General features: G+C 50.5%; 1 pseudogene; it reads left to right on the forward strand.

Annotated features, from left to right (window-relative positions):
• The first annotated feature begins 11,267 nt into the window (after nt 1-11,267).
• LOC121749507 lies at nt 11,268-13,349 on the forward strand (annotated as a pseudogene).
• Nucleotides 13,350-13,583: the final 234 nt, after the last annotated feature.

Here is a 13,583-nt window from a genome sequence, read left to right on the forward strand (position 1 = left end):
CGTCGGAATCACATCGTGCGAGTGGAACTCGGAATGGTCGAGAGGCCTCAAGCCATCTTAAAGGCTTCAAGCCTTTTGCCTATCCACTCGAGGAAGCGACACCGGGTGTCACTAACCGGGTCTCGGCCGTCCGGGGTGGGAATCCCGTCACGGCACCCATCGGCCCAAGCGGCTCAACAACAAAGACCACCGTGGCCAAGAGTAGAGAACAAGAGAAGGCAAACTGTTTGAGCACTAATCAATACTTCTCCCTCATGGAAGATGAAGAATATGAGGATGATGATCATGATGCCAATGAGAGCTTCGAGAGGGGCGCGCACAATAGTGATGATGCTGGTGGTGCGAGCAACCCAACCTTGGAGGCCGAGACGGATCACGAATGGCACGACCAACAAATGACCGATTTCCGAGGGGGGCCTTCACACCCGCCGGGTACGGAACCTCACTGTTAATTATGTCCTTAAACTATATGTTTTGGAACGTTAGGGGTATTGCGAATGCTCCAACCCAAAACGTTTTAAAAAGATTGATCAAGTCTCATAATGTTCAATTTCTTGCAATAATGGAGCCGTTTACAGACCCTAACCCGGAGAAATTCTCTAGGGCATTGGGGCTAGTGTTTAAAGGCTCAAATACTAATGGAAAAATTTGGATTTTTGTTGAGGAGGGCGCCAACTTTGTTGTGGAAGAGGACTCGGATCAAATGCTCCACGGCCGTTTCCTTTCTCCTCGCCTTGAAAGACACACTTCAGTCTCGGCTATCTACGCGAAGTGCTCACGGACGGGAAGATACCACCTTTGGGATAAATTGAGGGAGATTGCGGTCATCACCGACGGAACACCTTGGATCGTCGGCGGGGACTTCAACACTATTCTATCCCCACATGAGAGAGTTGGGAGCGACACCAACCGGCAAGCTGAGATGATTGACTTCGCCGAGACAATTGAGGATTGCAGGCTTCTTGACCCGGGGTTTGACGGATCGGACTACACGTGGGCAAAGAACGGACTTATGGAGAGGCTCGATAGAATTTTGGTGAATGATGCTTGGCCACAGGTTTTCGAGGCAACGAGGGTTACTAACCTCCCACGCGTCTCATCGGATCATGGGCCGATCTTGGCAAGATGTAGATGTCCTAATCGGCAGCCCGGAGGAAAGGCCTTCCGATTCCAAAACATGTGGATCCGCCATGAGGGCTTCTTGGATACTGTACGCAATACTTGGAACCAGCCTACGGAGGCCGAGGGATTGCTTAATCTTCAAATCAAGCTTGCGCGAACAAAAAAAATGCTCAAACTTTGGAATAAGGAAGTCTTTGGAAATATACATGCCAATCTAAAGGAAATGGAAGATAAGGTGGCTGAGGCCCAAAGTGAGTTTGAAATAAACCCGTCGGGCGAAAACAGAGCCTTTTTTTTTTTTTTTTTTTTTTTTTTTTTCAAACACACCCCAAAGGGCGGAGGGTTGAGGCGGACCCACACCTGTGCATTACTAAAACCATTGATTACAAACAAACATACACCGAGTCGCCCAAAAGTGACGACTCGCCAAGGCATGACAAATTAGAGTACAACGAGGGCCTCCCTAACAACTAGAGGTGGTCATCTATATACTCTCAAAATCCAATTACCATTAGATACAACCTTTGTATCCCCAACACTTCAATCCATCACCTAGCTAAGGCCCGCAATAGGGATACCTCCGCTAGGCACATGCTCTCCTGGATCAAGGTCCTCGATGTGGCCCTCGATCTCCCGGTTGGGGCGCCCACATGCTACACTCATGGAGCTAAAGCTCGCGTCATTCGCACCCGATGAGACACTCCCAAATGTCACCGTAACAACATTCTCCTTCAAATGCCAATCATCCACGTGTGGAGCCTTGGTGTGCATATCGCCCTCATGCACTTTTCCTTTCCTCCTCCTCGACACCAATTGGAAGCCATCCTCATCCACATTTGGGTGACTCCTACTAGCCACTCTTGACTTCGACGATCCCGCACCCAATGTACCCTCGATGTGCTCCGCGTGGTTGTTACAATCTTTGGACTTCTCCAACTGTCCAATGGACGATGGAGTGCCATTCGCCTTTGGGCGCCACTCACGGTGGATGATCTTGACGGCATGGCTTGAAAGGTTCTCCTTGTATGATGCTCGGCGACCCTTGTCTCTACCCCGAGACTTCCTTCCCGCTGCATGGCAATCCTCTTTCTCATGCCCAACATGTTTACAATTATCACAAAACAATGGAATACGGTCCCATGCCACTTTGTACCTCGAGTCTTTGCCTCGGATATTAAGGATGATCTCATCCGTCGGGGGAGTGGAGATGTCAATCTCTACGCAAATCCTTGCGAAGGAGAGTCGGCTTTGATGAATTGTGGCATGATCGGCTTGTAGTGGCTTGCCAAGGAGCTTACTGATTGCCAAGAGGGCCGATTCCTCATAGAGATGAGCCGGTATACCAATTATGTTGCACCACACGGCAACAATTGGCGACTCAAAGAACGTGTCAAAATCCGGCGCCCACTTGAACACCCTCATCGGATGGCAATCAACATACCAATTCGGACTCCCATTAGGGCCATTTAGCACCTTAGCATAATCGGTCACCTCTTGAAATTGGAGTAAAATATGCTTAGCATTCAAGTATTTCCATGTGAATGCTCCAACTAGCCCCATGCCACTAAGACTTTTTTGAATTTGGGTTGTGGACGGGAGTGAATAGGAGAACTTCCCGACAATAGCTAGCCCTAGCTTCTCCGAGAGAAAATCCGTTTCAAAATCGGAAAAGGAGAGTGATGGCGTACCTTCAAAAGAGCCGGCTGTACCCAAAGGCTTGGTCTTGCCGTCGTCCAAGGGGATTGGCTCGGACTTTCGATTTGGGGCCGATGAACCCTCCACGGCCCCGGTCCCCCCGCGGTTGGAATGATTCGTTGCCGCCTTCCACACATTCGCCGGCGGTGCCAGCGTTTCCGGCGAAGATTCCGTCGGTGCCAGCTTTTCCGGCGACGGCTCCGGCGGTTGTGCCACGGGGGCACGGTCTTCCATGCGTGCATCAGCCTCAAGGTGGAGGTAAGTAGCACATGGTATTGCTTGTGAGTATAAATTGTCATTTTCCCCATTTGGAGCAACACCTCCTTCCCCATGCAAAGTGGTCTTTGTTTCTACCTCTTTTTGCAAGTCACATGATTCCAACACATCACATGCCAACCCATCTTCTAGCCTAGGACCCATGTGATGTATTGTACTTGCACCGGTTGGGTGGTGGTCCAGCTCACTCCGGCTCGCCGGCGCCGGCGAAATTCCGGCCACCTCCTCGGAGTTGAGCATTTCCATTGCAATCTTCTTCTTCTTATCTTCCATATTTGATGTCGACTCTTTCGTCGGCTCATCTACCTCCCGGAAACTGGATTTGGCTGGTGGGTCCACTAGGTCGTCGTCCGAGATTCCGGCAGCAAAAAACCGCTCATGGTCGAGAAGGAGTAAGTGGCCCGTAGCTGGTTCGAAGGGGCCCGGTTTCGCCATTTGAGCAAACGTGCTCATCATATACCCACCGGGAGGCTGCTCTCCTTCCGGCGACGCCGTCCCCTCATCATTTTCCCGGTCGAGTAGCTCTCCGGCCATTTCGAAGATCATTTTCTTCTTGATTCGACTAACCCCCGAAATTGTCTCAAGGCCTACGCGTTTCAGATCACGTCGGCCTCTCTCGGGGAAAGGAGTCCCGGCCCTCTTCGTCTTTGGCCGTGGGATGAAAGGGAGACTCCGTTCCGGCGAGCGGGGTGGTTGGAACGTGAGAGATGAAACCGTAGCAGCCTCAACCGCCGGTCCCGGCCCTCATTGCCAATTACATCCTTCTCCTCAAAATGGAGGAAGACTATTGGAGACAAAAAGCGGCCCTCCGATGGCTAGCGGATGGAGACAAGAACACAAGGTTCTATCAAAGCTGGGTTAAACAGAAGAGGATTCGATTGCGGATTCATAGAATATCCGTGAATGGAGTGGAAATCACTGGGGAGGAAGAGATCAAGAACTCGGCGGTTGATTTCTACAAGAACCTCCTAGCACCCCCACCCTTGGCCCTCGGCGTGCCGGACTTTAGTTTGATCCGCCAGCTCCCACCTTCGGAAAAACTCTGGGATCTTCCTACACCACCTGAGGGGGATGAAATTAAGCGAGCTGTGTTTGATATATCTGGGGATAGTGCACCAGGACCGGATGGTTTTACGGCTACCTTCTATCAAACGTGTTGGGGTATCGTGGGACAAGATGTGGTTCATGCGGTTAGACAATTCTTCCTTGGGGCGTTCCTCCCGCGGAGTGTCACAGCAACAAGTATAGTCCTGATCCCCAAGAAGCTCACTCCTGAATCGTGGGGGGACTATCGCCCCATCAGCTTGTGCAATGTGATCAACAAGATCATTACAAAGGTCCTTACGAAAAGGCTTACTCCTTTCCTTCCCCACGTCATTGCCCCAAACCAAAGTGGGTTCGTGAAAGGTCGACTTTTGAACGATAACGTGCTCCTGGCCCAGGAAATGTTCCACGAGCTTCCAAGGTGCTCCCCTGCCCCGAATGTTGCTCTTAAAATTGACATGACAAAGGCCTATGACCGCATCCAATGGCCGTTTCTCATCAAGGTCATACGACAAATGGGATTTCCGGAAGCTTGGATCTCCCTCATTGAAAGATGTGTTGGCACTTGTTGGTTCTCGGTACTAATTAATGGCGCCCCTCGGGCTTCTTCAAGTCTACCCGAGGGCTCCGACAGGGCGATCCTATCTCACCCGCCCTGTTTGTGATTGCGGCGGAATACCTCTCTAGGGCGCTTGATAAACTTATTTTGGGACACAAAGAGATGGCTTTCAAGGCGGCCCGGCACTGCATGGAGATTAGCCACTTAGCCTATGCCGATGATATCATCATCTTCACCCAAGCGGCGGCGCCCTCTATTAGGCGCCTAAGAGCATGCCTTGATGATTATGCGGAGGTCTCGGGCCAACAAGTCAACCTTGCTAAGAGTAATTTCTACATTGCCGAGATTCATGATGGTTGGGCAGGATCAATCCACTCGGAAGGAGGATTCTCTCAAGGTACATTCCCTTTTCTTTACTTGGGAGTACCCATATTTCGAGGAGTTAAACGAACGGATATGTTTATGTTCCTCCGGGAGAAAGTGGCGTCGCGGATCTCGGGATGGGCTCATAGGCATCTCTCGTTCGGGGGGAGGCTAACACTAATCAAGAGTACCCTGGAAGCGGTTCCCCTTCACATTTTTCAAGCCATCGAGCCAACAGCCGGCGCTCTCAAACAGATTGATCAACAGCTGGCTAGGTTCTTCTGGGGATCCTCAAATGAAAGGAAGAAGACACATTGGATCGGGTGGGATCAAATCTGCCTACCCACCGCCGAGGGCGGCCTTGGCATCCGCAAGTCAAAGGAGGTTCTCCGAGCCTTCATTGTCAAATTGTGGTGGCGATTTAGGAAGCAAAACTCTCTTTGGGCTATTTATATGATGACCAAGTATTGTACCATGGCTTCCCCTCTTGTGGCTAGGCCCTCGGGACGAAGTAGCCCTAATTGGAAACGGCTCATGAAAGTTCGGGTGCAAGCACAGCCGCACATCAGATGGGTGGTGGGGCTAGGCAAGATCTTTTTCTGGGACGACATATGGCTCGGCAATTGCACCTTAAGGGAGCTAGCGCTTGATGATCGAAGATGCGCAAGGGATAGGATCGAGGACTATACCCTGGATGGAGTATGGGACGAAACCAAACTCCAACTCCTACAAACCCAAGCCGGCCTCCCGCACCATGTAATCCAGCAAATTATCGGCACCCCAATTGTTCATGGAGAATCGGACATCCCAAGATGGAACATCTCTCGGCTCGGGGACTTCTCCCTTGCCACGACATGGGAGACCATCCGTAACCGGAGGCCTATCATCCGGGGCTTGGATGACTTATGGAAGGCCGGCCTTACACACTCAATTTCCATCTTCATTTGGAGGTTGCTCTCTAACCGTATCCCGGTCGACACAAAGCTCCAGTGGAGAAAGATTGAGATGGCCTCTAAATGCCAATGTTGCCAATTTAGGCCAAACATTGAGTCCCTACAACACCTCTTCATCCAAGGAACGGGGGCTACCAGGGTGTGGAGGGAGTTTGACGCTTGGTTCGAAGGATCAGCACCACGAATCCAGGTCAATGACACCATTCCGGAACGACTGGAGGTCTGGTCGAGAAGAACCAGGCAAGATAACAAGAAACACCTGAGCCACGCTATGCCTTATCTTATCATGTGGTTCCTATGGGCCGAGAGGAATCTTAGTCGTCACCAAATGACCCAATTCAAGGCGTACAACGTGGTGTGGCAGGTACAAACTTATATCCGAAACAGCATGATTAATGGGAACATAAAGAAAAAACATTGGAAGGGAGTGAGATTCAATTTTCACCTACCGGCCGAAGCGGAGAATAGGGTGCCGAGGCCTCTTGTTGTATCAATTAAGTGGCACCCTCCGGACGGGGCATGGATCAAGATCAATACGGACGGTGCCTTCCTGGAATCCTTGGATAAGGCCGGAGGGGGAGGAATTATCCGTGACTTTGCAGGGCGAATGTTAGTCGCCTTCACCACACCACTCCGAGCCCACTCGGCCCTTGAGGCTGAACTCAAGGCCATCCATCACGGACTAACCTTGGCGAAGGAGTTTAACCGACCTCTTTGGCTCGAGGTGGACTCTGAACAGGCGCTTAACCTCCTTAATGGTGCCAGCTGGGGGCCGCCCCAAGTTAGACATGATGTAGCTCGTCTAATCGTCCTCAAACGACATATAACACTCCGCACATCCTTTATTCATCGGGAGGGAAACAAAGTGGCTGATTTCCTAGCAAAAATGGGTGCGGAGAAATTAGAGTATCACCGCATGAACGATAGCACAGCCCCTCGGCTATTAAGGGCAATGATCCGCTTGGAGGAGATGGGCATTCCGAATATCCGAGTCCGAGATGAAGACTCTACCTAGTCTAGGTCGTTTTTATCGTTTTGAGTTTTGAATGGAGTAGGGCGAGGTCCGCACCATGTTGGCGCGGACCGCTCACTACTCTAATGGCTCTTTCTTTGTCGGGACACCACTATCGGGTGCGGCCATGAATTGTAATCTACCCCCTTTTTTGAAATATAGGGATGAGGGACCCACGAACCCTCCACCGTGACAGTGTTTATTAAAAAAAAAAAAAACCTCGCCTATGCTGACGACATCATCATATGAACACAAGCGGCCATGACATCTCTAGAGGTACTTTCCCTTTCCTTTATTTGGGGGTCCTTATTTACCATGGACTGAAGCATTCGGATATGTTTATGTTTCTTCAGGAGAAGATAGCGGCCAGAATCTCAGGTTGGGCCCACCGACACCTTCCCTTTGGGGGAAGACTTACCTTGATCAAGAGCACGTTTGAGGTGGTTCCACTACACATCTTTCCAGCTATTGAGCCTACTAGCGGAACACTCAAGCAATTGGACCAACAAATGGCCCGCTTCTTCTGGGGATCGACGAGTGAGAAGAAAAGGACACACTGGATTAGCTGGGACCGGATTTGCCTTCCCACTGCCGAAGGGGGCCTTGGCATCCGCAAGCTTAAAGAGGTACTCCGTGCCTTCAATATTAAACTTTGGTGGAGATTCCGGGAACAGAGCTCCCTGTGGGCAAAGTACTTAATGGCCAAATATTGCTATAAAACCTCCCCGCTCACTTCAAGAACTTCGGGCAGAAATAGCCCGACGTCCAAAGGCTGTTGAAAGCGCGGCGCCAGGCTCACCCCCACATTCGATGGGTGGTGGGGTTAGGACACATCTATTTCTGGGATGACCTCTGGATTGGAGAGGCCGGCTCAGGGACCTATGCATCGATGATAGGGGAGCCCCCCTGACCATGGTCTCGGACTTTATTCTGGATGGGACATGGGACGAGGCCAAACTCCAAGTGCTTAACGACCAAGCCGGGCTCCCTCAGCAAGCAATTACGCAAATCCTTGACACACCAATCCTCTCGGGGGAGCCGGACATCCCGCGATGGACCCTTTCCCGAATGGGTGACTTTTCGCTGGCCACGACATGGGAAACCATCCGGTCTCAAAGGCCGATCATCCCGGGACTTGATGATATCTGGCAGGCTGGGCTCACCAAGTCAGTCGCAATCTTCAATTGGCACCTCCTGTCGAATCGGATTCCGGTCGACACCAAGCTCCAATGGAGAGGAATCGAGATGGCATCCAAATGCCAATGTTGCCATCCCGGACCGAGCATCGAATCCCTTCAACACCTCTTCATACAAGGCCGGGGGGGCATCTAGAATTTGGAGAGAATTTGATGGATGGTTCGAGGGGCCCTCTCCACCGATCAGAATCAATGATACAATCCCGGAGAGACCTGAAGTGTGGTCACAAAGGATTCAACAAAATAGGAAACACCTGTGCCGAGCCATGACATACCTCATCCTATGGTTCATTTGGGCGGAACGCAATCGGAGCCGGCATGATCAAGTTCCCTTCAAATCTTACAACGTGGTATGACAAGTGCAAATCTTTATCCGTCAGCACCTTCCTCAAGGAGAGTGAGAGTGAGAGAAGCTCCCACATCTCTCTAGAAAGTCTTGCCCCAACCATCTCACGTCCAACGCCGACGGTCTCCCTCACCTTTGGGTGAGGTGGATATGCGGCCGGCCTAACGTCGGTCATGGTCCAGCCCGGAAGGGACTCACCGGGGAAGGAGGTCAAGGACACGAGTCCCTCTCCCTCGCCGAAATGGGTTTTCCGACCAACTAATGCGAAACGGAATATGAAAAAGTCAGCCACTCCCCACCCCATTAAAAATGGTGGTAATACAAAACGCAGCGCTTGTGTGCCATTGACGGAGACCGGAAGGGTGAGGAAGAAGATTGTCTTTGAGTTCGATGAGCTTATTGCCGGAACTAATGGTGGAGGTAGCGCCATTGCCGGAAAAGACGGTTGGAGCTCCCTGCCCGGGGAGAGAGAGAAGGGCCGGTGGAAGAGAAAGGCACGACCTGGCCCTTTTGAAGCCAGCACCGGAGCGTTTGAGGTGGTGCCGGGAGTTCTCCCATTACTTGCGGGGGAGCTCCGTTTCTCCATGGGAAAAAAGGACGGCTCGGCCAGGCACCAGCCAGAAGTCGTGACCGGAACTCGGCTGGATGGTGCATTACCGGAGGTGAATGAGGCCGTTGCACAAGGGGTACTCCGGTCAACGCGCGTGGAACCGGCTGCAAGTGCAGCTGTCTTGGACGAGGACACATCCTCGGAAAGGAATGGTGCCAACATGCTTTTTGACCCACCCACTCTTGCTGCACCATTTCCGGAAAAGGATAGGCATGTACTAGCTAGTGAGACATGTGACTCCCTTATGGGTCAAAGCATCTTGCAATTCAAATCTGGTGATAGTACAAATTTCAAGGCCGAGGATAACAATGGAGGGGGTGAGGCCGGGCTCAACGGGACGCCGTCGGCGCCGGATAACCCGTCGGACCCGCCGGACGAGCTGCTGGACCAGGACAGGGACCAGCCGGAAATCCTACCCAAGCACTCGGCGTCTGAGGTAGGCATCGACGTGGCCTCCCCCGTTGGGAGTCCGCCGACGTTGGGTCACTCGCTGGAATTCATCACGGACAAGGCCGCTCAAGCCGAGACCCAACCTGTTGAGCCAGATCTAGATGAAAAGCCCGCGAACACGGGTGCCGGGCTGGATAGTGGAGGACCACCGAAATCTGACGCGGTGAACCTTGATGCTGATCACGACACGGAGATGGGGACATTCGGATGGTGTGAAGGGATCCCTTCGCTTACATTTTCAAACGAGGAAACAAAGTGCTTGGTGGACAAGGTAGGGCACGCCATTATCGGAAAGTTCTCCCACACCCTTCCAACACCACAACAAATCCAAAAATCCCTTTCCAACATCAACTTCATCGATGGATTCAAATGGAAGTTCGTTAACGCCAAGCACATCCTAATCCAATTTCGTGATGTACGAGATTACGGTCGGATGCTCAATGGTCCCAATGGAGCGCCGGTTTGGTTTGTCGAGCATCACCCAATGCGGGTGTTCAAATGGACTCCGGAGTTCGACACATTTTTTGAGACACCTATTGCCGCCGTTTGGTGTAAGGTGGTGGGACTCCCGATCCATCTCTATGACCAAGTAGCCCTCATTGCGATTGGCAAGTTGTTGGGGAAGCCAATCCAAGTGGACCATGCGACCTTCAACCAAACCCGACTCACCTTTGCTCGGATGTGTATTGAGATTGATATCTCGACGCCTCCACCGGTGGAGATCATTCTCAACATCCTAGGCAAAGACACTAGGTACAAGGTGGTATGGGATCGGATTCCCCTATTTTGTGCGGAATGTAAGCATGTTGGGCACGTCAAGGAAACATGCCTTATCCTAGGGAGGAGAAAGGAGCAGGCCACCACGGATCCCACCCGACCACCACAACCCCGCCGACCCCACTCTGCGTCAAATCCCATCCGCCGGGAATGGAGGCTGAAACTAACGTGCATGGCACCCACAACCCGGATCCGGGCCAAGGGTCTATGCCAAAGGGGGAGACCGAGCCGGGGACACACAAAGAGAAGAGCGGTGCGGAAGCGGCTCCTAGCTTGAAAGCAACACCGAGGGTGCAAGCCCAGGTAGATGACGATGGTTTCCAAGTGGTGTCTAGGAAGAAGAAAGGAAAGGTCCACGAGGGTGATGGGTACATCAGAGCTCTCCACAATGATAAGTTGCACCTTAAGGAGAACGTAGCAACGGTTACTTTTGGGGCCGACGACTCAGGTGCAAATGAGCCGGGCATTGGCTCAATGAGTGTATCATGTGGGTTCCTAAGCCGGGAAATGGAGGGCTTCATCGAGGACCTCGATCCGAGAGGGGTTGTCCCATGTGGGGGCACCCCTATCGCGGGCCTCAACTAGGTGACGGACTTAAGTTTTTGACGATGCGATGGCTGCATCATTATAATTGTAATAGGGATGCTAAGAGTATTTAGATGACCACCCTAGTTTATTGGGAGGCCCTCGTTGTACTCTAATTGGTCGTGGTGAGCCGTCACTTTTGGGCGGCTCAATGGTTGTTTGTTTTGGCTGCAATTGCTGTTGGTAATGCACAGGTGTGGGTTCGCCTTAACCCTCCACCCTCGGGGTGCTTTATAAAAAAAAAAAAAAAAAAAAGTGCAAATCTTTATCCGTAACAGTATGGCCAATGGTAGCATTAAGCCGAAGCATTGGAGAGGCATGACACTTAAGATGAGTGTTCCGAGTCAAGCTACGCCGCGGACGATTAGACCACTTGCCATGCAAATCAAGTGGCAGCCCCCGGACCAGCCCTGGATCAAGATTAACACGGATGGTGCACTCAAGATGGCGACGAACAAAGCAGGTGGAGGAGGGATTGTCCGAGAGTGTGCTGGGTATTCACAATCATAGAATACAACGATGTCGAGGGCCATGGGTTGATTGGGGTCCGAGAAGAGGGTGGAGACATGTCAAGGTGCCAAGCCAAATTCAGAGGTCTGATTCAAACTGAAATTTCACTATGAAGATAAAATCCAAATGCACTCCTCGGACCACTATTGTCTTTATCGTCAAAAGAGCTTCGCATGGGTATCTTGCATGCCTCAATCGGAGCCCAGATGAGGAAGTTATGATCGTTTTAAGAAAGTCGTGCAATGTAGAACAAAACGCGCGGTCAGGCGATAATCCTCATGCAAAACGCCCGGTCGGGTGTTTTTGTCGAAAGCTCAGTTTTTGTCCAGAAACTTCACGCGGCTGGGTGAAATGAGCCTAGGGAAACGCCCGGTCTGGCGTTTTGTCCGGGATGTGACTTTATGACCAAGTTTTGTTTTATTTTGCTCCTTTTCACTCCTAGTATAAATAGACATGTTAGGGTTTTTCTATGCACACTTTGAATGATATTGTAAGAACAAAGACTCCATTTGTGAGCACCCATCTTCATTTTTGAAGATATATCAAAATCCCTTGTGGTTGCATTCCAATCTATTGCCGGGCTTAGGTTGAATGTTAAGGTATGCTTTACTAGTTCTTGTGTTGCTAGTTTTGTGGAGCCATTAGGTTTTTGTTTGTGAAAGTAGCCATTGGGTTTTCTTTCTTGAGCTTGAATCTAAATCATAACACTTATCATCTTCTTCTTCTTTTCCATCTTTTTATTGTCATACTTCTTGTTTCGGTTATTGGATATTATTGCAAGAACAAATCCGGGCAACATATGTTTCTTGAATCCTTAAGATTCACATTAAAAGGTTTGCTTGTTGGCCAAGTAAACAAATATATAAGAGTTATGCTTCAAATAAGCTGATAAGATATGACAATTCCTATGATGTTATATCGATGAAAATGATTCTATCTTGATGCAATTACCTAACATAGATCATACAATGAAAGTTTGTACTTCATTTGGATGGAAATGGTTTGCTTGTTGGGGACTCGCCTGAAGAAACCTCCTCCTCAGCTGGTGACGGCGGAGATGTTCACCGGTGAAGGACGTGCATAGACGGATGCGGCCGCCCTATAAACGTGTGCCTCTACCACGCCCTCCCTTCAGCTCCTGTCCCCACGGCCAGGCAGATTGTCATCCTCCACCACCCCCACGAGCGCCGCCACAAGCTTGCCACCGTCCCCATCCTTGCCAAATGCCTCCAGAACTGTGAGATCATCGTCGGACGCAAGCTGAAATACGGGCAATCGGAGCTTCTGGATTCTCTCCACGATCAAGCCATAGAAAACCTTAATTTGCCTCTCCCTCGAGCTGTTTATCTCTTCCCTGGTCCAGATGCACTGCCATTTGGAGAAGTCAGTCGTATGCATTCCTCTCTCGATGATGCAGGCAGGGAGGGTCTTGTTCTAATTGTTTTCGATGGAACTTGGAAGCACGCCAAGGAAATGCTGGTTGCAAGTCTAACATGTATATCCAACTTTGTTGTGCCAGTTTGTTTAGATTTTGATGCTGCAGCAGATGGTGGCACTATTTTTGACTCGGAGTTGATTCTAAGGAAAGAGCCGTTTGCTGGGTGTGTGAGCACAATGGAGGCGGTTCCCAGGTGTTTACATGTACTTGAGCCTGATGGCCCTGATATTGCGTCGAGGATCATTGAAGTTTTGAGAGCTATGGATAGTTTCCAAGCTTGTTACTTGAAGCCCTTGAGGCCTAGAACTAAGTTACTGAAAAATAATGCAAGGCAAAACGAGATAAATGAGAATGCTAGAAAATCTCTGTTCCCATAATGTCATCAAATTGTTATATTTATGTGGCAATGATGAATTTGCATCTTAAGTCTCTGTTTAAAAAAAATGGTTTGCTTGTTGGCCAAGTAAAGCAAAATACAAAGAGTTATGCTCTAAATGAAATTCAATGGACAACCATGACTTCTCGGCCACCTTCTATCAAGCCTGCTGGTCCATTGTGGGGCCGGAGGTAGTGGAAGCAATCAGACAGTTCTTCAGAGGGGCCTTCCTGCCAAGGAGCATCACGGCCACAAGCATTGTCCTTATCCC

The sequence above is a fragment of the Salvia splendens genome, chromosome 9 (genome assembly GCF_004379255.2).
Source record: "Salvia splendens isolate huo1 chromosome 9, SspV2, whole genome shotgun sequence".
NCBI lineage: Eukaryota > Viridiplantae > Streptophyta > Magnoliopsida > Lamiales > Lamiaceae > Salvia > Salvia splendens.